This window comes from Salmo salar, chromosome 12 (genome assembly GCF_965601325.2).
Source record: "Salmo salar chromosome 12, fSalSal1, whole genome shotgun sequence".
In the NCBI taxonomy this organism is placed as follows: domain Eukaryota; kingdom Metazoa; phylum Chordata; class Actinopteri; order Salmoniformes; family Salmonidae; genus Salmo; species Salmo salar.
The window spans coordinates 7,610,001-7,635,330 of NC_138302.1; the positions used below are offsets into that span (position 1 = coordinate 7,610,001).

Here is a 25,330-nt window from a genome sequence, read left to right on the forward strand (position 1 = left end):
TGCGTGCGTGCGTGCGTGCGTGCGTGCGTGCGTGCGTGCGTGCGTGCGTGTGTGTGTACTCTCTTCCCCTGTCTCATCTACTTCTGTCTGTCTGCTCTGCAGCAGCTGTCTGGTCCCATCACTCCGACTCAGTGACAGAGAGTGGGGAGAGAGAGAGGAGGGATAGAGAGAGGAGGGAGATAGAGGAGGGATAGAGAGAGGAGGGAGATAGAGGAGGGATAGAGAGAGAGTAGGGACAGAAAGGAGTGATACAGGGAGAGAGAGAGAGCGAGGGGAGAGATAGTGAGAGGAGAGAGAGAGGAGGGAGAGAGAGAGAGGAGGGACAGAGAGAGGGGGGACAGGGAGCGAGAGAGAGAGAGAGAGAGGAGAGAGAAGAGGGATAGCAAGAGGACAGAGAGAGAGGAGGGATAGAGAGAGGAGGGAGAGAGGAGGGAGAGGGAGAGAGAGGAGAGAGAGAGGAGGGAGATAGTCAACCCGAGAGAGTTGACAAGACAGTGTCAGTGAGCGAGTGGTATCAGAGTGATAGAATGTCTTCTCATCTCTTGCTGTTAGATATTCTAATTATACAATAATCACACTATTAATTACCTGCCACACACACACTGACGTCAATCAGTAACCTAGCTGCTTAACCTCAGGAAGTGAGAGAGGGGGAGTGAGACGGAGAGAGAGAGCAAGAGAGAGAGCGCGAGAGAAAGAGCGAGAGACAGAGAGAGACATAATATGACGTTTGAAATGTCTTTATTATTTTGGAACTTTTGTGAGTGTAATATTTACTGTACATTTTTTATTGTTTATTTCACTTTTTTTTGTTATCTATTTCACGTGGTCTGCCAAAGTAAACATACAGTTGAAGTCGGAAGTTTACATACACTAAGTTCGGAGTCATTAAAACTCGTTTTTCAACCACTCCACAAACTTCTTGTTAACAAACTATAGTTTTGGCAAGTCAGTTAGGACATCTACTTTGTGCATTTTTCCAACAATTGTTTACCGACAGATTATTTCACTTATAATTCACTGTATCACAATTCCAGTGGGTCAGAAGTTTACATACACTAAGTTGACTGTGCCTTTAAACAGCTTGGAAAATTCCAGAAAATGATGTCATGGCTTTAGAAGCTTCTGATAGGCTAATTGACATCATTTGAGTCATTTGGAGGTGTACCTGTGGATGTATTTCAAGGCCTACCTTCAAACTCAGTGCCTCTTTGCTTGACATCATGGGAACATCAAAAGAAATCAGCCAAGACCTCAGAAAATAAATTGCAGACCTCCACAAATCTGGTTCATCCTTGGGAGCAATTTCCAAACGCCTGAAGGTACCACGTTTATCTGTACAAACAATAGTATGCAAGTATAAACACCATGGATCCACACAGCCGTCATACCGCTCAGGAAGGAGATGCGTTCTGTCTCCTAGAGATGAACATACTTTGGTGCTACAAGCAGTATTACACCTGCTACTACCAGCAGTACTACACCTGCTACTACCAGCAGTACTGCACCTGCTACTACCAGCAGTACTACACCTGCTACTACCAGCAGTACTACACCTGCTACTACCAGCAGTACTACACCTGCTACTACCAGCAGTATTACACCTGCTACTACCAGCAGTACTACACCTGCTACTACCAGCAGTATTACACCTGCTACTACCAGCAGTACTACACCTGCTACTACCAGCAGTATTACACCTGCTACTATCCAGCAGTACTACACCTGCTACTACCAGCAGTATTACACCTGCTACTACCAGCAGTACTACACCTGCTACTACCAGCAGTACTACACCTGCTACAGCAGTACTACACCTGCTACTACCAGCAGTACTACACCTGCTACTACCAGCAGTACTGCACCTGCTGCTACCAGCAGTACTACACCTGCTGCTACCAGCAGTACTACACCTGCTGCTACCAGCAGTACTACACCTTCTTCTACCAGCAGTACTACACCTGCTACTACCAGCAGTACTACACCTGCTACTACCAGCAGTACTACACCTGCTACTACCAGCAGTACTACACCTGCTACTACCAGCAGTACTACACCTGCTACTACCAGCAGTACTACACCTGCTACTACCAGCAGTACTACACCTGCTACTACCAGCAGTACTACACCTGCTACTACCAGCAGTACTACACCTGCTACTACCAGCAGTACTACACCTGCTACTACCAGCAGTACTACACCTGCTGCTACCAGCAGTACTACACCTGCTGCTACCAGCAGTACTACACCTGCTGCTACCAGCAGTACTACACCTGCTGCTACCAGCAGTACTACACCTGCTGCTACCAGCAGTACTACACCTGCTGCTACCAGCAGTACTACACCTGCTGCTACCAGCAGTACTACACCTGCTGCTACATTTGTTGTTAGCCCAGCTAGCATGGACACTGACAGCAGTACTACACGGAGAGAGAGAGAGAGAGAGAGAGAGAGAGAGAGAGAGAGGAGAGACAGAGTGTGGGTAGCTGGACAGGTAGGATGACTGACAGTGAAGGTGAACAGCTGGTCACGGGTCAGGTGACAGAGGAATGGATGAGACTGAGGCAGTACTGCACCTGCTACTACCAGCAGTACTGCACCTGCTACTACCAGCAGTACTACACCTGCTACTACCAGCAGTACTACACCTGCTACTACCAGCAGTACTGCACCTGCTACTACCAGCAGTATTACACCTGCTACTATCCAGCAGTACTACACCTGCTACTACCAGCAGTATTACACCTGCTACTACCAGCAGTACTACACCTGCTACTACCAGCAGTACTACACCTGCTACAGCAGTACTACACCTGCTACTACCAGCAGTACTACACCTGCTACTACCAGCAGTACTGCACCTGCTGCTACCAGCAGTACTACACCTGCTGCTACCAGCAGTACTACACCTGCTGCTACCAGGAGTACTACACCTGCTGCTACCAGCAGTACTACACCTGCTGCTACCAGCAGTACTACACCTGCTGCTACCAGCAGTACTACACCTGCTGCTACCAGCAGTACTACACCTGCTGCTACCAGCAGTACTACACCTGCTACTACCAGCAGTACTACACCTGCTACTACCAGCAGTACTGCACCTGCTACTACCAGCAGTACTGCACCTGCTACTACCAGCAGTATTACACCTGCTACTATCCAGCAGTACTACACCTGCTACTACCAGCAGTATTACACCTGCTACTACCAGCAGTACTACACCTGCTACTACCAACAGTACTACACCTGCTACAGCAGTACTACACCTGCTACTACCAGCAGTACTACACCTGCTACTACCAGCAGTACTGCACCTGCTGCTACCAGCAGTACTACACCTGCTGCTACCAGCAGTACTACACCTTCTTCTACCAGCAGTACTACACCTGCTACTACCAGCAGTACTACACCTGCTACTACCAGCAGTACTACACCTGCTGCTACCAGCAGTACTACACCTGCTACTACCAGCAGTACTACACCTGCTACTACCAGCAGTACTACACCTGCTACTACCAGCAGTACTGCACCTGCTACTACCAGCAGTACTACACCTGCTACTACCAGCAGTACTACACCTGCTACTACCAGCAGTACTACACCTGCTGCTACCAGCAGTACTACACCTGCTGCTACCAGCAGTACTACACCTGCTGCTACCAGCAGTACTACACCTGCTGCTACCAGCAGTACTACACCTGCTACTACCAGCAGTACTACACCTGCTACTACCAGCAGTACTACACCTGCTGCTACCAGCAGTACTACACCTGCTACTACCAGCAGTACTACACCTGCTACTACCAGCAGTACTACACCTGCTACTACCAGCAGTACTGCACCTGCTACTACCAGCAGTACTACACCTGCTACTACCAGCAGTACTACACCTGCTACTACCAGCAGTACTACACCTGCTGCTACCAGCAGTACTACACCTGCTGCTACCAGCAGTACTACACCTGCTGCTACCAGCAGTACTACACCTGCTGCTACCAGCAGTACTACACCTGCTGCTACCAGCAGTACTACACCTGCTGCTACCAGCAGTACTACACCTGCTGCTACCAGCAGTACTACACCTGCTACTACCAGCAGTACTACACCTGCTGCTACCAGCAGTACTACACCTGCTGCTACCAGCAGTATTACACCTGCTACTACCAGCAGTACTACACCTGCTACTACCAGCAGTACTACACCTGCTGCTACCAGCAGTACTACACCTGCTACTACCAGCAGTACTACACCTGCTACTACCAGCAGTACTGCACCTGCTACTACCAGCAGTACTACACCTGCTACTACCAGCAGTACTACACCTGCTACTACCAGCAGTACTACACCTGCTGCTACCAGCAGTACTACACCTGCTGCTACCAGCAGTACTACACCTGCTGCTACCAGCAGTACTACACCTGCTGCTACCAGCAGTACTACACCTGCTGCTACCAGCAGTACTACACCTGCTGCTACCAGCAGTACTACACCTGCTGCTACCAGCAGTACTACACCTGCTACTACCAGCAGTACTACACCTGCTGCTACCAGCAGTACAACACCTGCACCTGTCGATGACACAAGTTGTTCTGCTTCCACAAGCACATCCAATGCTAGCATCAGTAATTCTACATTTGTTGTTAGCCCAGCTAGCATGGACACTGACAGCAGTACTACACGGAGAGAGAGAGAGAGAGAGAGAGAGAGAGAGAGAGAGAGAGAGAGGAGAGACAGAGTGTGGGTAGCTGGACAGGTAGGATGACTGACAGTGAAGGTGAACAGCTGGTCACGGGTCAGGTGACAGAGGAATGGATGAGACTGAGGCAGGAATTCCTTTAACCATAAAGTGGTATATTTACTGAGTAGTCTGTACTGCATAACAAAGGAAACAGAATAACATGTATCCAATCAAATTCATAATCACCAAGACCAAATCATAACAATCATTCATTATTACCATAATTAGGGAATTCAACAATCCAGTTCATTAAGAAGTCAATAGGAATCATCCATCCTTGAGTCATTTATGCTCGTAACTATTTATCATCATCATGAGAAGAAAAATATAAATAATTCAATCAGTGATCTGTTATTCAATCTATAATCCACATCAGTTTGATATCAGAATCGATCAGTTCAGCAAACAATGACGTCTCATATTTCAGCCTTTCAGGTTTGTCTTCATGTGTACATGTCATTTCATTACATATTAACCAGATATGGATGATATGATCTGTAGGGCCGTGATCAGTGTCCATTCACTCCAAGCCGCGCTCCGCGGTAATAACTCTAAACAATATCTGATGGCCTGCTCTCCCCATCGCTACAGATAGTTCACATGAAAGGTTCACATGAAAGGTTCAGATGAAAGGTTCACATGAAAGGTTCACATGAAAGGTTCAGATGAAAGGTTCACATGAAAGGTTCACATGAAAGGTTCAGATGAAAGGTTCACATGAAAGGTTCACATGAAAGGTTCACATGAAAGGTTCACATGAAAGGTTCAGATGAAAGGTTCAGATGAAAGGTTCACATGAAAGGTTCAGATGAAAGGTTCACATGAAAGGTTCACATGAAAGGTTCAGATGAAAGGTTCACATGAAAGGTTCAGATGAAAGGTTCAGATGAAAGGTTCACATGAAAGGTTCAGATGAAAGGTTCAGATGAAAGGTTCAGATGAAAGGTTCAGATGAAAGGTTCACATGAAAGTTTCACATGAAAGGTTCACATGAAAGGTTCACATGAAAGGTTCAGATGAAAGGTTCACATGAAAGGTTCACATGAAAGGTTCAGATGAAAGGTTCACATGAAAGGTTCACATGAAAGGTAACAAATGAGTTGAGATCTGTCGGACATTTCCACCTGACCTAATTAAAGCGCCCCTGGCCCAGCTGAGCAAGTGGCCATGAATTAAAGAGAGAGAGAGAGAGAGAGAGAGAGAGAGAGAGAGAGAGAGAGAGAGAGAGAGAGAGCAAAGAGAGAGAGACAAAGAGAGAGAGACAAAGAGAGAGAGACAAAGAGAGAGAGAGAGAGAGGTTAATTGCAGACAGACATGATTAGTGCTAATCAGGATTATTCTGGAGATCCATCCACCTAATAGGCCTGAACACAGGTCAGTCAGTGAAGAACACAGGTCAGTAGTGAAGAACACAGGTCAGTCAGTGAAGAACACAGGTCAGTCAGTGAAGAACACAGGTCAGTCAGTGAAGAACACAGGTCAGTCAGTGAAGAACACAGGTCAGTAGTGAAGAACACAGGTCAGTCAGTGAAGAACACAGGTCAGTCAGTGAAGAACACAGGTCAGTCAGTGAAGAACACAGGTCAGTCAGTGAAGAACACAGGTCAGTCAGTGAAGAACACAGGTCAGTCAGTGAAGAACACAGGTCAGTCAGTGAAGAACACAGGTCAGTAGTGAAGAACACAGGTCAGTCAGTGAAGAACACAGGTCAGTCGGTGAAGAACACAGGTCAGTCAGTGAAGAACACAGGTCAGTCAGTGAAGCTGAACACAGGTCAGTCAGTGAAGAACACAGGTCAGTCAGTGAAGAACACAGGTCAGTTTGTGAAGAACACAGGTCAGTCAGTGAAGCTCTTGTACTGTGTTGTGCTTTGTGTTGTGTTGTGTTATTGTCTCTCACCTGCTTAATCGTAGCTTTTCACAGACTTGTGGTGAACAGACAACTTGAGTTGCGTCCCAATAATCTCTCCTTTCTCCTGAAACGTGCACTTGTTCACTTCCCTTCATTGATATGAAAGGAAATGAGTTGTATGTGGAAACATCCTGCAGCCCATTCCAACGCTTTTAAAGTTGTGGAGAAATGAGTGCATACTTCATAATGGAGAGATTATTGTGACGCTGGCAGATGATAGAAGGAATGGTATGTATTATCCCAGGAAACAGCGTCTGACCTTCCATCCCTCCATTCTCTCCTCTCTTCCTCTTCCTCTCTCATCCTAGTTTAATTTCTTTCTCTGTTCCTCTCTCTTTCCATCCACCTTGTGCTTAGACAAACAGTCTGTATCCTGACTTTCTCTCGCTCTCACACACACACACACACACACACACACACACACACACACACACACACACACACACACACACACACACACACACACACACACACACACAACACACACACACACAGCAGTTAGCCAGGAGGACAGTGAAACCCCCACAGAGTCCACATGAGAGCAGTTAGCCTGGCAGAGCAGAGGAAAACATATCACCACACACAGTCTCTTTGGGGTGTGTGTGTTTTTGAAGGACCTGTTGGCTGCGGTGGCAGCTGTCCAAGCCTCTGCCTGGCTAGAAATAGTCAGAAATAGTTAGTCAGTTTGGACAGTGGGGCTCTGTGTGTTAGTCAGTTTGGACAGTGGAGCTCTGTGTGTTAGTCAGTTTGGACAGTGGAGCTCTGTGTGTTAGTCAGTTTGGACAGTGGAGCTCTGTGTGTTAGTCAGTTTGGACAGTGGGGCTCTGTGTGTTAGTCAGTTTGGACAGTGGAGCTCTGTGTGTTAGTCAGTTTGGACAGTGGAGCTCTGTGTGTTAGTCAGTTTGGACAGTGGAGCTCTGTGTGTTAGTCAGTTTGGACAGTGGAGCTCTGTGTGTTAGTCAGTTTGGACAGTGGGGCTCTGTGTGTTAGTCAGTTTGGACAGTGGAGCTCTGTGTGTTAGTCAGTTTGGACAGTGGAGCTCTGTGTGTTAGTCAGTTTGGACAGTGGAGCTCTGTGTGTTAGTCAGTTTGGACAGTGGGGCTCTGTGTGTTAGTCAGTTTGGACAGTGGAGCTCTGTGTGTTAGTCAGTTTGGACAGTGGAGCTCTGTGTGTTAGTCAGTTTGGACAGTGGAGCTCTGTGTGTTAGTCAGTTTGGACAGTGGAGCTCTGTGTGTTAGTCAGTTTGGACAGTGGGGCTCTGTGTGTTAGTCAGTTTGGACAGTGGAGCTCTGTGTGTTAGTCAGTTTGGACAGTGGAGCTCTGTGTGTTAGTCAGTTTGGACAGTGGAGCTCTGTGTGTTAGTCAGTTTGGACAGTGGAGCTCTGTGTGTTAGTCAGTTTGGACAGTGGAGCTCTGTGTGTTAGTCAGTTTGGACAGTGGGGCTCTGTGTGTTAGTCAGTTTGGACAGTGGGGCTCTGTGTGTTAGTCAGTTTGGACAGTGGAGCTCTGTGTGTTAGTCAGTTTGGACAGTGGGGCTCTGTGTGTTAGTCAGTTTGGACAGTGGAGCTCTGTGTGTTAGTCAGTTTGGACAGTGGAGCTCTGTGTGTTAGTCAGTTTGGACAGTGGAGCTCTGTGTGTTAGTCAGTTTGGACAGTGGGGCTCTGTGTGTTAGTCAGTTTGGACAGTGGAGCTCTGTGTGTTAGTCAGTTTGGACAGTGGAGCTCTGTGTGTTAGTCAGTTTGGACAGTGGGGCTCTGTGTGTTAGTCAGTTTGGACAGTGGGGCTCTGTGTGTTAGTCAGTTTGGACAGTGGAGCTCTGTGTGTTAGTCAGTTTGGACAGTGGAGCTCTGTGTGGTAGTCAGTTTGGACAGTGGAGCTCTGTGTGTTAGTCAGTTTGGACAGTGGGGCTCTGTGTGTTAGTCAGTTTGGACAGTGGAGCTCTGTGTGTTAGTCAGTTTGGACAGTGGGGCTCTGTGTGTAGTGTGTGTTTAGCAGTGTTTGTGAAATGAGTCTAGGGGCCTGGGACATAATGAAACATCTGGAGTGTTCCTCTGTTACTGAGGGAGGGAGAGAGAGAGATGGAGAGAGGAGAGAGGGAGGGGAGGGAGGAGGGAGAGAGAGAGAGAGAGAGAGAGGGAGAGGGGAGAGAGTGAGGGAGGGAGAGAGAGAGGGAGAGAGAGAGAGAGAGAGAGAGGTGAGAGAGTGAGGGAGGGAGAGAGAATGAGAGAGAGAGGGGGAGCGAGACAGAGAGACAGAGACAGAGGGGGGAGAGAGAGATGGGGAGAGAGAGAGAGAGAGGGGAGAGGGGAAGGGAGGGAGAGAGAGGGGGGAGAGACAGAGAGAGATGGAGAGAGATAGAGGGGAGAGGGAGGGAGGGAGAGAGATTGAGAGAGAGGGGGAGCGAGACAGAGACAGAGGGGGGAGAGAGAGATGGAGAGAGAGAGAGAGGGGAGAGAGGAAGGGAGGGAGAGAGAGGGAGAAGAGAGAGAGAGAGACTTGACACTGCAGGAATGGGGAAGAGATCAGAGGAGCAGCCAAGAGAAGTGAGGGAAGGAATGAAGACAGGAAGACTAGAGGGTAGTGAGGGAAGGAATGGAGACAGGAAGACTAGAGGGTAGTGAGGGAAGGAATGGAGACAGGAAGACTAGAGGGTAGTGAGGGAAGGAATGAAGACAGGAAGACTAGAGGGTAGTGAGGGAAGGAATGGAGACAGGAAGACTGGAGGGCAGTGAGGGAAGGAATGAAGACAGGTAGACTAGAGGGCAGTTAGGGAAGGAATGGAGACAGGAAGACTAGAGGGCAGTGAGGGAAGGAATGGAGACAGGAAGACTAGAGGGCAGTAAGGGAAGGAATGAAGACAGGAAGACTAGAGGGTAGTGAGGGAAGGAATGGAGACAGGAAGACTAGAGGTCAGTGAGGGAAGGAATGAAGACAGGAAGACTAGAGGGCAGTAAGGGAAGGAATGAAGACAGGAAGACTAGAGGGTAGTAAAAGAAGGAATGAAGACAGGAAGACTAGAGGGTAGTGAGGGAAGGAATGGAGACAGGAAGACTAGAGGGTAGTGAGGGAAGGAATGAAGACAGGAAGACTAGAGGGTAGTGAGGGAAGGAATGGAGACAGGAAGACTAGAGGGTAGTGAGGGAAGGAAATAAGACAGGAAGACTAGAGGGTAGTGAGGGAAGGAATGGAGACAGGAAGACTAGAGGGTAGTGAGGGAAGGAATGAAGACAGGAAGACTAGAGGGTAGAGAGGGAAGGAATGGAGACAGGAAGACTAGAGGGCAGTGAGGGAAGGAATGAAGACAGGAAGACTAGAGGGTAGTGAGGGAAGGAATGGAGACAGGAAGACTAGAGGGCAGTGAGGGATGGAATGGAGACAGGAAGACTAGAGGGTAGTGAGGGAAGGAATGAAGACAGGAAGACTAGAGGGCAGTGAGGGATGGAATGGAGACAGGAAGACTAGAGGGTAGTGAGGGAAGGAATGAAGACAGGAAGACTAGAGGGCAGTGAGGGAAGGAATGGAGACAGGAAGACTAGAGGGTAGTGAGGGAAGGAATGGAGACAGGAAGACTAGTGGGTAGTGAGGGAAGGAATGGAGACAGGAAGACTAGAGGGTAGTGAGGGAAGGAATGAAGTCAGGAAGACTAGAGGGCAGTGAGGGAAGGAATGGAGACAGGAAGACTAGAGGGTAGTGAGGGAAGGAATGGAGACAGGAAGACTAGGGGGTAGTGAGGGAAGGAATGAAGACAGGAAGACTAGAGGGTAGTGAGGGAAGGAATGGAGACAGGAAGACTGGAGGGCAGTGAGGGAAGGAATGAAGACAGGTAGACTAGAGGGCAGTTAGGGAAGGAATGGAGACAGGAAGACTAGAGGGCAGTGAGGGAAGGAATGGAGACAGGAAGACTAGAGGGCAGTAAGGGAAGGAATGAAGACAGGAAGACTAGAGGGTAGTGAGGGAAGGAATGGAGACAGGAAGACTAGAGGGCAGTGAGGGAAGGAATGAAGACAGGAAGACTAGAGGGCAGTAAGGGAAGGAATGAAGACAGGAAGACTAGAGGGTAGTAAGGGAAGGAATGAAGACAGGAAGACTAGAGGGTAGTGAGGGAAGGAATGGAGACAGGAAGACTAGAGGGTAGTGAGGGAAGGAATGAAGACAGGAAGACTAGAGGGTAGTGAGGGAAGGAATGGAGACAGGAAGACTAGAGGGTAGTGAGGGAAGGAAATAAGACAGGAAGACTAGAGGGTAGTGAGGGAAGGAATGGAGACAGGAAGACTAGAGGGTAGTGAGGGAAGGAATGAAGACAGGAAGACTAGAGGGTAGAGAGGGAAGGAATGGAGACAGGAAGACTAGAGGGCAGTGAGGGAAGGAATGAAGACAGGAAGACTAGAGGGTAGTGAGGGAAGGAATGGAGAAAGGAAGACTAGAGGGTAGTGAGGGAAGGAATGGAGACAGGAAGACTAGAGGGTAGTGAGGGAAGGAATGAAGACAGGAAGACTAGAGGGCAGTGAGGGAAGGAATGGAGACAGGAAGACTAGAGGGCAGTGAGGGAAGGAATGGAGACAGGAAGACTAGAGGGTAGTGAGGGAAGGAATGGAGACAGGAAGACTAGAGGGCAGTGAGGGAAGGAATGGAGACAGGAAGACTAGAAAGTAGTGAGGGAAGGAATGGAGACAGGAAGACTAGAGGGTAGTGAGGGAAGGAATGAAGACAGGAAGACTAGAGGGCAGTGAGGGAAGGAATGAAGACAGGAAGACTAGAGGGTAGTGAGGGAAGGAATGGAGACAGGAAGACTAGAGGGCAGTGAGGGAAGGAATGAAGACAGGAAGACTAGAGGGTAGTGAGGGAAGGAATGGAGACAGGAAGACTAGAGGGCAGTGAGGGAAGGAATGGAGACAGGAAGACTAGAGGGTAGTGAGGGAAGGAATGGAGACAGGAAGACTAGAGGGTAGTGAGGGAAGGAATGGAGACAGGAAGACTAGAGGGTAGTGAGGGAAGGAATGGAGAAAGGAAGACTAGAGGGTAGTGAGGGAAGGAATGGAGACAGGAAGACTAGAGGGTAGTGAGGGAAGGAATGAAGACAGGAAGACTAGAGGGCAGTGAGGGAAGGAATGGAGACAGGAAGACTAGAGGGCAGTGAGGGAAGGAATGGAGACAGGAAGACTAGAAAGTAGTGAGGGAAGGAATGGAGACAGGAAGACTAGAGGGTAGTGAGGGAAGGAATGAAGACAGGAAGACTAGAGGGCAGTGAGGGAAGGAATGAAGACAGGAAGACTAGAGGGTAGTGAGGGAAGGAATGGAGACAGGAAGACTAGAGGGCAGTGAGGGAAGGAATGAAGACAGGAAGACTAGAGGGTAGTGAGGGAAGGAATGGAGACAGGAAGACTAGAGGGCAGTGAGGGAAGGAATGGAGACAGGAAGACTAGAGGGTAGTGAGGGAAGGAATGGAGACAGGAAGACTAGAGGGTAGTGAGGGAAGGAATGGAGACAGGAAGACTAGAGGGTAGTGAGGGAAGGAATGGAGAAAGGAAGACTAGAGGGTAGTGAGGGAAGGAATGGAGACAGGAAGACTAGAGGGTAGTGAGGGAAGGAATGAAGACAGGAAGACTAGAGGGCAGTGAGGGAAGGAATGGAGACAGGAAGACTAGAGGGCAGTGAGGGAAGGAATGGAGATAGGAAGACTAGAGGGTAGTGAGGGAAGGAATGGAGACAGGAAGACTAGAGGGCAGTGAGGGAAGGAATGGAGACAGGAAGACTAGAAAGTAGTGAGGGAAGGAATGGAGACAGGAAGACTAGAGGGTAGTGAGGGAAGGAATGAAGACAGGAAGACTAGAGGGCAGTGAGGGAAGGAATGAAGACAGGAAGACTAGAGGGTAGTGAGGGAAGGAATGGAGACAGGAAGACTAGAGGGCAGTGAGGGAAGGAATGAAGACAGGAAGACTAGAGGGTAGTGAGGGAAGGAATGGAGACAGGAAGACTAGAGGGCAGTGAGGGAAGGAATGGAGACAGGAAGACTAGAGGGTAGTGAGGGAAGGAATGGAGACAGGAAGACTAGAGGGTAGTGAGGGAAGGAATGGAGACAGGAAGACTAGAGGGTAGTGAGGGAAGGAATGAAGACAGGAAGACTAGAGGGCAGTGAGGGAAGGAATGGAGACAGGAAGACTAGAGGGCAGTGAGGGAAGGAATGGAGACAGGAAGACTAGAGGGTAGTGAGGGAAGGAATGGAGACAGGAAGACTAGAGGGTAGTGAGGGAAGGAAATAAGACAGGAAGACTAGAGGGTAGTGAGGGAAGGAATGGAGACAGGAAGACTAGAGGGTAGTGAGGGAAGGAATGAAGACAGGAAGACTAGAGGGTAGAGAGGGAAGGAATGGTGACAGGAAGACTAGAGGGCAGTGAGGGAAGGAATGAAGACAGGAAGACTAGAGGGTAGTGAGGGAAGGAATGGAGACAGGAAGACTAGAGGGCAGTGAGGGATGGAATGGAGACAGGAAGACTAGAGGGTAGTGAGGGAAGGAATGAAGACAGGAAGACTAGAGGGCAGTGAGGGATGGAATGGAGACAGGAAGACTAGAGGGTAGTGAGGGAAGGAATGAAGACAGGAAGACTAGAGGGCAGTGAGGGAAGGAATGAAGACAGGAAGACTAGAGGGTAGTGAGGGAAGGAATGGAGACAGGAAGACTAGAGGGCAGTGAGGGAAGGAATGAAGACAGGAAGACTAGAGGGTAGTGAGGGAAGGAATGGAGACAGGAAGACTAGAGGGCAGTGAGGGAAGGAATGGAGACAGGAAGACTAGAGGGTAGTGAGGGAAGGAATGGAGACAGGAAGACTAGAGGGTAGTGAGGGAAGGAATGGAGACAGGAAGACTAGAGGGTAGTGAGGGAAGGAATGAAGACAGGAAGACTAGAGGGCAGTGAGGGAAGGAATGAAGACAGGAAGACTAGAGGGTAGTGAGGGAAGGAATGAAGACAGGAAGACTAGAGGGTAGTGAGGGAAGGAATGGAGACAGGAAGACTAGAGGGCAGTGAGGGAAGGAATGGAGACAGGAAGACTAGAGGGCAGTGAGGGAAGGAATGGAGACAGGAAGACTAGAGGGTAGTGAGGGAAGGAATGGAGACAGGAAGACTAGAAAGTAGTGAGGGAAGGAATGGAGACAGGAAGACTAGAGGGTAGTGAGGGAAGGAATGGAGACAGGAAGACTAGAGGTCAGTGAGGGAAGGAATGAAGACAGGAAGACTAGAGGGCAGTAAGGGAAGGAATGAAGACAGGAAGACTAGAGGGTAGTAAAAGAAGGAATGAAGACAGGAAGACTAGAGGGTAGTGAGGGAAGGAATGGAGACAGGAAGACTAGAGGGTAGTGAGGGAAGGAATGAAGACAGGAAGACTAGAGGGTAGTGAGGGAAGGAATGGAGACAGGAAGACTAGAGGGTAGTGAGGGAAGGAAATAAGACAGGAAGACTAGAGGGTAGTGAGGGAAGGAATGGAGACAGGAAGACTAGAGGGTAGTGAGGGAAGGAATGAAGACAGGAAGACTAGAGGGTAGAGAGGGAAGGAATGGAGACAGGAAGACTAGAGGGCAGTGAGGGAAGGAATGAAGACAGGAAGACTAGAGGGTAGTGAGGGAAGGAATGGAGACAGGAAGACTAGAGGGCAGTGAGGGATGGAATGGAGACAGGAAGACTAGAGGGTAGTGAGGGAAGGAATGAAGACAGGAAGACTAGAGGGCAGTGAGGGATGGAATGGAGACAGGAAGACTAGAGGGTAGTGAGGGAAGGAATGAAGACAGGAAGACTAGAGGGCAGTGAGGGAAGGAATGGAGACAGGAAGACTAGAGGGTAGTGAGGGAAGGAATGGAGACAGGAAGACTAGTGGGTAGTGAGGGAAGGAATGGAGACAGGAAGACTAGAGGGTAGTGAGGGAAGGAATGAAGTCAGGAAGACTAGAGGGCAGTGAGGGAAGGAATGGAGACAGGAAGACTAGAGGGTAGTGAGGGAAGGAATGGAGACAGGAAGACTAGGGGGTAGTGAGGGAAGGAATGAAGACAGGAAGACTAGAGGGTAGTGAGGGAAGGAATGGAGACAGGAAGACTGGAGGGCAGTGAGGGAAGGAATGAAGACAGGTAGACTAGAGGGCAGTTAGGGAAGGAATGGAGACAGGAAGACTAGAGGGCAGTGAGGGAAGGAATGGAGACAGGAAGACTAGAGGGCAGTAAGGGAAGGAATGAAGACAGGAAGACTAGAGGGTAGTGAGGGAAGGAATGGAGACAGGAAGACTAGAGGGCAGTGAGGGAAGGAATGAAGACAGGAAGACTAGAGGGCAGTAAGGGAAGGAATGAAGACAGGAAGACTAGAGGGTAGTAAGGGAAGGAATGAAGACAGGAAGACTAGAGGGTAGTGAGGGAAGGAATGGAGACAGGAAGACTAGAGGGTAGTGAGGGAAGGAATGAAGACAGGAAGACTAGAGGGTAGTGAGGGAAGGAATGGAGACAGGAAGACTAGAGGGTAGTGAGGGAAGGAAATAAGACAGGAAGACTAGAGGGTAGTGAGGGAAGGAATGGAGACAGGAAGACTAGAGGGTAGTGAGGGAAGGAATGAAGACAGGAAGACTAGAGGGTAGAGAGGGAAGGAATGGAGACAGGAAGACTAGAGGGCAGTGAGGGAAGGAATGAAGACAGGAAGACTAGAGGGTAGTGAGGGAAGGAATGGAGAAAGGAAGACTAGAGGGTAGTGAGGGAAGGAATGGAGACAGGAAGACTAGAGGGTAGTGAGGGAAGGAATGAAGACAGGAAGACTAGAGGGCAGTGAGGGAAGGAATGGAGACAGGAAGACTAGAGGGCAGTGAGGGAAGGAATGGAGACAGGAAGACTAGAGGGTAGTGAGGGAAGGAATGGAGACAGGAAGACTAGAGGGCAGTGAGGGAAGGAATGGAGACAGGAAGACTAGAAAGTAGTGAGGGAAGGAATGGAGACAGGAAGACTAGAGGGTAGTGAGGGAAGGAATGAAGACAGGAAGACTAGAGGGCAGTGAGGGAAGGAATGAAGACAGGAAGACTAGAGGGTAGTGAGGGAAGGAATGGAGACAGGAAGACTAGAGGGCAGTGAGGGAAGGAATGAAGACAGGAAGACTAGAGGGTAGTGAGGGAAGGAATGGAGACAGGAAGACTAGAGGGCAGTGAGGGAAGGAATGGAGACAGGAAGACTAGAGGGTAGTGAGGGAAGGAATGGAGACAGGAAGACTAGAGGGTAGTGAGGGAAGGAATGGAGACAGGAAGACTAGAGGGTAGTGAGGGAAGGAATGGAGAAAGGAAGACTAGAGGGTAGTGAGGGAAGGAATGGAGACAGGAAGACTAGAGGGTAGTGAGGGAAGGAATGAAGACAGGAAGACTAGAGGGCAGTGAGGGAAGGAATGGAGACAGGAAGACTAGAGGGCAGTGAGGGAAGGAATGGAGACAGGAAGACTAGAAAGTAGTGAGGGAAGGAATGGAGACAGGAAGACTAGAGGGTAGTGAGGGAAGGAATGAAGACAGGAAGACTAGAGGGCAGTGAGGGAAGGAATGAAGACAGGAAGACTTGAGGGTAGTGAGGGAAGGAATGGAGACAGGAAGACTAGAGGGCAGTGAGGGAAGGAATGAAGACAGGAAGACTAGAGGGTAGTGAGGGAAGGAATGGAGACAGGAAGACTAGAGGGCAGTGAGGGAAGGAATGGAGACAGGAAGACTAGAGGGTAGTGAGGGAAGGAATGGAGACAGGAAGACTAGAGGGTAGTGAGGGAAGGAATGGAGACAGGAAGACTAGAGGGTAGTGAGGGAAGGAATGGAGAAAGGAAGACTAGAGGGTAGTGAGGGAAGGAATGGAGACAGGAAGACTAGAGGGTAGTGAGGGAAGGAATGAAGACAGGAAGACTAGAGGGCAGTGAGGGAAGGAATGGAGACAGGAAGACTAGAGGGCAGTGAGGGAAGGAATGGAGATAGGAAGACTAGAGGGTAGTGAGGGAAGGAATGGAGACAGGAAGACTAGAGGGCAGTGAGGGAAGGAATGGAGACAGGAAGACTAGAAAGTAGTGAGGGAAGGAATGGAGACAGGAAGACTAGAGGGTAGTGAGGGAAGGAATGAAGACAGGAAGACTAGAGGGCAGTGAGGGAAGGAATGAAGACAGGAAGACTAGAGGGTAGTGAGGGAAGGAATGGAGACAGGAAGACTAGAGGGCAGTGAGGGAAGGAATGAAGACAGGAAGACTAGAGGGTAGTGAGGGAAGGAATGGAGACAGGAAGACTAGAGGGCAGTGAGGGAAGGAATGGAGACAGGAAGACTAGAGGGTAGTGAGGGAAGGAATGGAGACAGGAAGACTAGAGGGTAGTGAGGGAAGGAATGGAGACAGGAAGACTAGAGGGTAGTGAGGGAAGGAATGAAGACAGGAAGACTAGAGGGCAGTGAGGGAAGGAATGAAGACAGGAAGACTAGAGGGTAGTGAGGGAAGGAATGAAGACAGGAAGACTAGAGGGTAGTGAGGGAAGGAATGGAGACAGGAAGACTAGAGGGCAGTGAGGGAAGGAATGGAGACAGGAAGACTAGAGGGCAGTGAGGGAAGGAATGGAGACAGGAAGACTAGAGGGTAGTGAGGGAAGGAATGGAGACAGGAAGACTAGAAAGTAGTGAGGGAAGGAATGGAGACAGGAAGACTAGAGGGTAGTGAGGGAAGGAATGGAGACAGGAAGACTAGAGGGTAGTGAGGGAAGGAATGAAGACAGGAAGACTAGAGGGCAGTGAGGGAAGGAATGAAGACAGGAAGACTAGAGGGCAGTGAGGGAAGGAATGAAGACAGGAAGACTAGAGGGCAGTGAGGGAAGGAATGAAGACAGGAAGACTAGAGGGCAGTGAGGGAAGGAATGAAGACAGGAAGACTAGAGGGCAGTGAGGGAAGGAATGAAGACAGGAAGACTAGAGAGTAGTGAGGGAAGGAATGGAGACAGGAAGACTGGAGGGCAGTGGGTGAAGGAATGAAGACAGGAAGACTAGAGGGCAGTAAGGGAAGGAATGAAGACAGGAAGACTAGAGGGGAGTGAGGGAAGGAATGGAGACAGGAAGACTAGAGGGCAGTGAGGGAAGGAATGAAGACAGGAAGACTAGAGGGCAGTAAGGGAAGGAATGAAGACAGGAAGACTAGAGGGTAGTGAGGGAAGGAATGAAGACAGGAAGACTAGAGGGTAGTGAGGGAAGGAATGAAGACAGGAAGACTAGAGGGTAGTGAGGGAAGGAATGGAGACAGGAAGACTAGAGGGTAGTGAGGGAAGGAGTGAAGACAGGAAGACTAGAGGGTAGTGAGGGAAGGAATGGAGACAGGAAGACTAGAGGGTAGTGAGGGAAGGAGTGAAGACAGGAAGACTAGAGGGTAGTGAGGGAAGGAATGGAGACAGGAAGACTAGAGGGTAGTGAGGGAAGGAATGGAGACAGGAAGACTAGAGGGTAGTGAGGGAAGGAATGGAGACAGGAAGACTAGAGGGTAGTGAGGGAAGGAATGGAGACAGGAAGACTAGAGGGTAGTGAGGGAAGGAATGAAGACAGGAAGACTAGAGGGCAGTGAGGGAAGGAATGAAGACAGGAAGACTAGAGGGGAGTGAGGGAAGGAATGGAGACAGGAAGACTAGAAAGTAGTGAGGGAAGGAACGGAGACAGGAAGACTAGAGGGTAGTGAGGGAAGGAATGAAGACAGGAAGACTAGAAAGTAGTGAGGGAAGGAATGAAGACAGGAAGACTAGAGGGTAGTGAGGGAAGGAATGGAGACAGGAAGACTAGAGGGCAGTGAGGGAAGGAATGGAGACAGGAAGACTAGAGGGCAGTGAGGGAAGGAATGGAGACAGGAAGACTAGAGGGTAGTGAGGGAAGGAATGGAGACAGGAAGACTAGAAAGTAGTGAGGGAAGGAATGGAGACAGGAAGACTAGAGGGTAGTGAGGGAAGGAATGAAGACAGGAAGACTAGAGGGCAGTGAGGGAAGGAATGAAGACAGGAAGACTAGAGGGCAGTGAGGGAAGGAATGAAGACAGGAAGACTAGAGGGGAGTGAGGGAAGGAATGGAGACAGGAAGACTAGAGGGCAGTGAGGGAAGGAATGAAGACAGGAAGACTAGAGGGCAGTAAGGGAAGGAATGAAGACAGGAAGACTAGAGGGTAGTGAGGGAAGGAATGAAGACAGGAAGACTAGAGGGCAGTGAGGGAAGGAATGAAGACAGGAAGACTAGAGGGCAGTGAGGGAAGGAATGGAGACAGGAAGACTAGAGGGTAGTGAGGGAAGGAGTGAAGACAGGAAGACTAGAGGGTAGTGAGGGAAGGAATGGAGACAGGAAGACTAGAGGGTAGTGAGGGAAGGAGTGAAGACAGGAAGACTAGAGGGTAGTGAGGGAAGGAATGGAGACAGGAAGACTAGAGGGTAGTGAGGGAAGGAATGGAGACAGGAAGACTAGAGGGTAGTGAGGGAAGGAATGGAGACAGGAAGACTAGAGGGTAGTGAGGGAAGGAATGGAGACAGGAAGACTAGAGGGTAGTGAGGGAAGGAATGAAGTCAGGAAGACTAGAGGGCAGTGAGGGAAGGAATGGAGACAGGAAGACTAGAGGGTAGTGAGGGAAGTAATGGAGACAGGAAGACTAGAGGGTAGTGAGGGAAGGAATGAAGACAGGAAGACTAGAGGGTAGTGAGGGAAGGAATGGAGACAGGAAGACTGGAGGGCAGTGAGGGAAGGAATGAAGACAGGTAGACTAGAGGGCAGTTAGGGAAGGAATGGAGACAGGAAGACTAGAGGGCAGTGAGGGAAGGAATGGAGACAGGAAGACTAGAGGGCAGTAAGGGAAGGAATGAAGACAGGAAGACTAGAGGGTAGTGAGGGAAGGAATGGAGACAGGAAGACTAGAGGGCAGTGAGGGAAGGAATGAAGACAGGAAGACTAGAGGGCAGTAAGGGAAGGAATGAAGACAGGAAGACTAGAGGGTAGTAAGGGAAGGAATGAAGACAGGAAGACTAGAGGGTAGTGAGGGAAGGAATGGAGACAGGAAGACTAGAGGGTAGTGAGGGAAGGAATGAAGACAGGAAGACTAGAGGGTAGTGAGGGAAGGAATGGAGACAGGAAGACTAGAGGGTAGTGAGGGAAGGAAATAAGACAGGAAGACTAGAGGGTAGTGAGGGAAGGAATGGAGACAGGAAGACTAGAGGGTAGTGAGGGAAGGAATGAAGACAGGAAGACTAGAGGGTAGAGAGGGAAGGAATGGAGACAGGAAGACTAGAGGGCAGTAAGGGAAGGAATGAAGACAGGAAGACTAGAGGGTAGTGAGGGAAGGAATGGAGACAGTAAGACTAGAGGGCAGTGAGGGAAGGAATGAAGACAGGAAGACTAGAGGGCAGTGAGGGAAGGAATGGAGACAGGAAGACTAGAGGGTAGTGAGGGAAGGAATGAAGACAGGAAGACTAGAGGGTAGTGAGGGAAGGAATGGAGACAGGAAGACTAGAGGGCAGTGAGGGAAGGAATGAAGACAGGAAGACTAGAGGGTAGAGAGGGAAGGAATGGAGACAGGAAGACTAGAGGGTAGTGAGGGAAGGAATGGAGACAGGAAGACTAGAGGGTAGTGAGGGAAGGAATGAAGACAGGAAGACTAGAGGGTAGTGAGGGAAGGAATGAAGACAGGAAGACTAGAGGGTAGTGAGGGAAGGAATGGAGACAGGAAGACTAGAGGGTAGTGAGGGAAGGAATGGAGACAGGAAGACTAGAGGGTAGTGAGGGAAGGAATGGAGACAGGAAGACTAGAGGGTAGTGAGGGAAGGAAATAAGACAGGAAGACTAGAGGGTAGTGAGGGAAGTGAGGGAAGGAATGGAGACAGGAAGACTAGAGGGTAGTGAGGGAAGGAATGAAGACAGGAAGACTAGAGGCCAGTGAGGGAAGGAATGAAGACAGGAAGACTAGAGGGCAGTGAGGGAAGGAATGAAGACAGGAAGACTAGAGGGTAGTGAGGGAAGGAATGGAGACAGGAAGACTGGAGGGCAGTGAGGGAAGGAATGAAGACAGGAAGACTAGAGGGCAGTGAGGGAAGGAATGAAGACAGGAAGACTAGAGGGTAGTGAGGGAAGGAATGGAGACAGGAAGACTAGAGGGTAGTGAGGGAAGGAATGGAGACAGGAAGACTAGAGGGTAGTGAGGGAAGGAGTGAAGACAGGAAGACTAGAGGGCAGTGAGGGAAGGAATGGAGACAGGAAGACTAGAGGGCAGTAAGGGAAGGAATGAAGACAGGAAGACTAGAGGGTAGTGAGGGAAGGAATGGAGACAGGAAGACTAGAGGGTAGTGAGGGAAGGAATGAAGACAGGAAGACTAGAGGGTAGTGAGGGAAGGAATGGAGACAGGAAGACTAGAGGGTGGGGGGGGGGCGGAGCTGGGGAGGGGGAAGGAATGGAGACAGGAAGACGAGGGGGGGGGTGGAGCAGGGCGGGGAGTGAGGGAAGGAATGAAGACAGGAAGACTAGAGGGTAGTGAGGGAAGGAATGGAGACAGGAGACGGAGGGCGGGTGGAGAGCGGTAGCTGGGGCGAGGGAAGGAATGGAGACAGGAAGACTAGAGGGCAGTGAGGGAAGGAATGGAGACAGGAAGACTAGAGGGCAGTAAGGGAAGGAATGAAGACAGGAAGACTAGAGGGTAGTGAGGGAAGGAATGGAGACAGGAAGACTAGAGGGCAGTGAGGGAAGGAATGAAGACAGGAAGACTAGAGGGCAGTAAGGGAAGGAATGAAGACAGGTAGACTAGAGGGTAGTGAGGGAAGGAATGAAGACAGGAAGACTAGAGGGTAGTGAGGGAAGGAATGGAGACAGGAAGACTAGAGGGTAGTAAGGGAAGGAATGAAGACAGGAAGACTAGAGGGTAGTGAGGGAAGGAATGGAGACAGGAAGACTAGAGGGTAGTAAGGGAAGGAATGAAGACAGGAAGACTAGAGGTTAGTGAGGGAAGGAATGGAGACAGGAAGACTAGAGGGTAGTAAGGGAAGGAATGAAGACAGGAAGACTAGAGGGTAGTGAGGGAAGGAATGGAGACAGGAAGACTAGAGGGTATTGAGGGAAGGAATGAAGACAGGAAGACTAGAGGGTAGTAAGGGAAGGAATGAAGACAGGAAGACTAGAGGGTAGTGAGGGAAGGAATGGAGACAGGAAGACTAGAGGGTATTGAGGGAAGGAATGAAGACAGGAAGACTAGAGGGTAGTGAGGGAAGGAATGGAGACAGGAAGACTAGAGGGTAGTGAGGGAAGGAATGAAGACAGGAAGACTAGAGGGTAGAGAGGGAAGGAATGGAGACAGGAAGACTAGAGGGCAGTGAGGGAATTAAAGGTTGTAGAGAGTAATGAAAGGTTTGACTAATAAGAACAGAGAGCGTCACACATTGAATATACGTCTTACTGCTGCCTCAACTAGGATTTATTTACACTCTTATTGTGGGGAGAGGAGAGAGAGAGAGAGAGAGAGAGAGAGAGAGAGAGAGGGAGGGAGGGTTGGAGAGAGAAATGAAGACGAGGGAGAAAGAGAGGGAGGGAAGGGGGGAGAGAAATGAAGACATTTAAAATAGATTTTATAGATAAAACAGTGTGTCCACTCCTGCGTTGTCTTGGCTGTGTGCTTAGGGTCATTGTCCTGTTGGAAGGTGAACCTTTGCCCCAGTCTGAGCTCCTGAGCGCTCTGGAGCAGGTTTTCATCAAGGATCACTCTGTACTTTGCTCCATTTATTTTTGCCTCAATCCTGACTTGTGTCCCAGTTCCTGCTGCTGAAAAACTTCCCCACAGCATGTTGCGTCCACCACCTTGCTTCACCGTAGGGATGGTGCCAGGTTTCCTCCAGACCTGATGCTTGGCATTCAGGCCAAAGAGTTCAATCTTGGTTTCATCAGACCAGAGAATCTTGTTTCTCATGGTCTTGAGAATCTTTAAATGCCTTTTGGCAAACTCCATGTTGGCTGTCATGTGCCTTTTGCCGAGTGGCTTCCGTCTGGCCACTCTACCATAAAGACCTGATTGGTGGAGTGCTGCAGAGATGGTTGTCTTTCTGGAAGGTTCTCCCATCTCCACAGAGGAACTCTGGAGCTCTGTCAGAGTGACCATCAGGTCCATGGTTACCTCCCTGACCAAGGGCCTTCTCCCCAATTTCTCAGTTTAGCCAGGCGGCCAGCTTTAGGAAGAGTCTTGGTGGTTCCAAACATCTTCCATTTAAGAATGATGGAGGCCACTGTGTTCTTTGGGACCTTCAATACTGAAGACATTTTTGGTACCCTTTCCCAGATCTGTGCCTCGATACAATCCTGTCTCTGAGCTCTACGGACAATTCCTTCAACCTCATGGCTTGGTTTTTGCTCTGACATGCACTGTCAACTGTGGGACCTTATATAGACAGGTGTGTGCATTTCCAAATCATGTCCAATCAATTGAATTTACCACAGGTGGACTCCAATCAAGTTGTAGAAACATCTCAAGGATGATCAATGGAAACAGGATGCACCTGAGCTCAATGTCTAGTCTCACAGCACCTGAATACTTATGTAAATAAGGTATTTTTGTTTTTTGTTTTGAATAAATTTGCCAACATTTCTAAAAAAAACTTTTTTCACTTTGTCATTATGGGGTATTGTGTGTATATTGCTGAGGAAAATTTGTTATTTAATCCATTTTAAAATAAGGCTGTAATGTAACAAAATGTGGAATAAGTCAATAGAGTTCCAGTGGAATAGAGTTCCATGTAGTCATGGCTCTATTTGGTACTGTGCACCTACCATAGTCTGTTCTGGACTTGGGGACTGTGAAGAGACCTCTGGTGGCATGTCTTGTGGGGTGTGGGTGGGTGTCTGAGCTGTGTGCCAGTAGTTAAGACAGACAGCTCAGTGCTTTAAACATGTCAACACCTCTCACAAATACAAGTAGTGATGAAGTCAATCTCTCCTCCACTTTGAGCCAGGAGAGATTGGTATACATATCATTAATTTTAGCTCCCCGTGTAATTTTTAAGGGCCAGCCGTGCTGCCCTGTTCTGAGTCAATAGCAATATTCCTAAGTCCTTCTTTGTGGCACCTGACCACACGACTGTACAGTCATTCAGGTGCGACAAAACTAGGGCCTGTAGGACCTGCCTTGTTGATAGTGTTGTTGAGAAGGCAGAGTAGCGCTTTATTATGGACAGACTTCTCCCCATCTTAGCTACTGTTGTATCTGTCACAGGTGTAGCCGTGTTGAATAGACCAAATCGCAGCGGGTATGTGGATACTCATATTCTTTTAATGAAAACAAACAAAGCATCCACAGGGAAAAAAATAAACAGTACTCACGACAACAGGAACAGTTTTGCATGCTCACAAAACGCAGTGCAAAAACAACTACCCACAACCCCAAAGAAAAACACACACTACTATATAGGACTCCCAATCAAAGGCAACTCAACACACCTGCCTTCAATTGGGAGTCCAATCACCAACACAACACTTAACACACAAAACCCCTGCCACGTCCTGACCAAAACTAATACAATTGCTCCCTCTGCTGGTCAGGACGTGACAGTATCAATATGTTTGACCATGACAGTTTACAATCCAGGGTTACTCCAAGCAGTTTAGTCACCTCAACCTGCTCAATTTCCACATTAGTAATTACAAGATTTAGTTGAGGTTTAAGGTTTAGTGAATGATTTGTCCCAAATAAAATGCTTTTAGCTTTAGAAATATTTCGGACTAACTTATTCCACCTATTCTGAAACTAACTGCAGCTCTTTGTTAAGTGTTGCAGTCATTTCAGTCACTGTAGTAGCTTACATGTAAAGTGTTGAGTCATCCTCATACATAGACACACTGGCTTTACTCAAAGCCTGTGGCATGTCGTTGGTAAAGATTGAAAAAAGTAATGGGCCTAGACAGCTGCCCTGGGGAATTCCTGATTCTACCTGGATTATGTTGGAGAGGCTTCCACTAAAGAACACCCTCTGTGTTCTGTTAGACAGGTAACTCTTTATCCACAATATAGCTGGGGGTGTAAAGCCATAACAATTTTTTTCAGCAGCAGACTATGATCGATAATGTGTGTTTGTCCCATATCATTATAAACAATGTAATCTTCTCAAGGCTGCTCAATATTCAGCCCCTGGTTTGTCTAAACTGCTTTCTTATTGACACACACATACACACACACACACACACACATCCTTGTGGCCTCTCCAACTGGAGGTAGCAACCACACTAATCTCCTCAATTTTCAATATACAGAATATACAGTACACAATCTCTCTGTCTCACTATTCAATATACAGAATATACAGTACACAATCTCTCTGTCTCACTATTCAATATACATAATATACAGTACACAATCTCTCTGTCTCACTATTCAATATACATAATATACAGTACACAATCTCTCTGTCTCACTATTCAATATACAGAATATACAGTACACAATCTCTCTGTCTCACTATTCAATATACAGAATATACAGTACACAATCTCTCTGTCTCACTATTCAATATACATAATATACAGTACACAATCTCTCTGTCTCACTATTCAATATACATAATATACAGTACACAATCTCTCTGTCTCACTATTCAATATACAGAATATACAGTACACAATCTCTCTGTCTCACTATTCAATATACAGAATATACAGTACACAATCTCTCTGTCTCA

General features: G+C 48.6%; 1 protein-coding gene across 1 annotated transcript in view; it reads left to right on the forward strand.

Annotated features, from left to right (window-relative positions):
• Window positions 1-25,330, forward strand: part of LOC145850448 (protein sidekick-1) — a 340,167-nt gene that overhangs the window by 179,770 nt on the left and 135,067 nt on the right. The window lies entirely within an intron of this gene.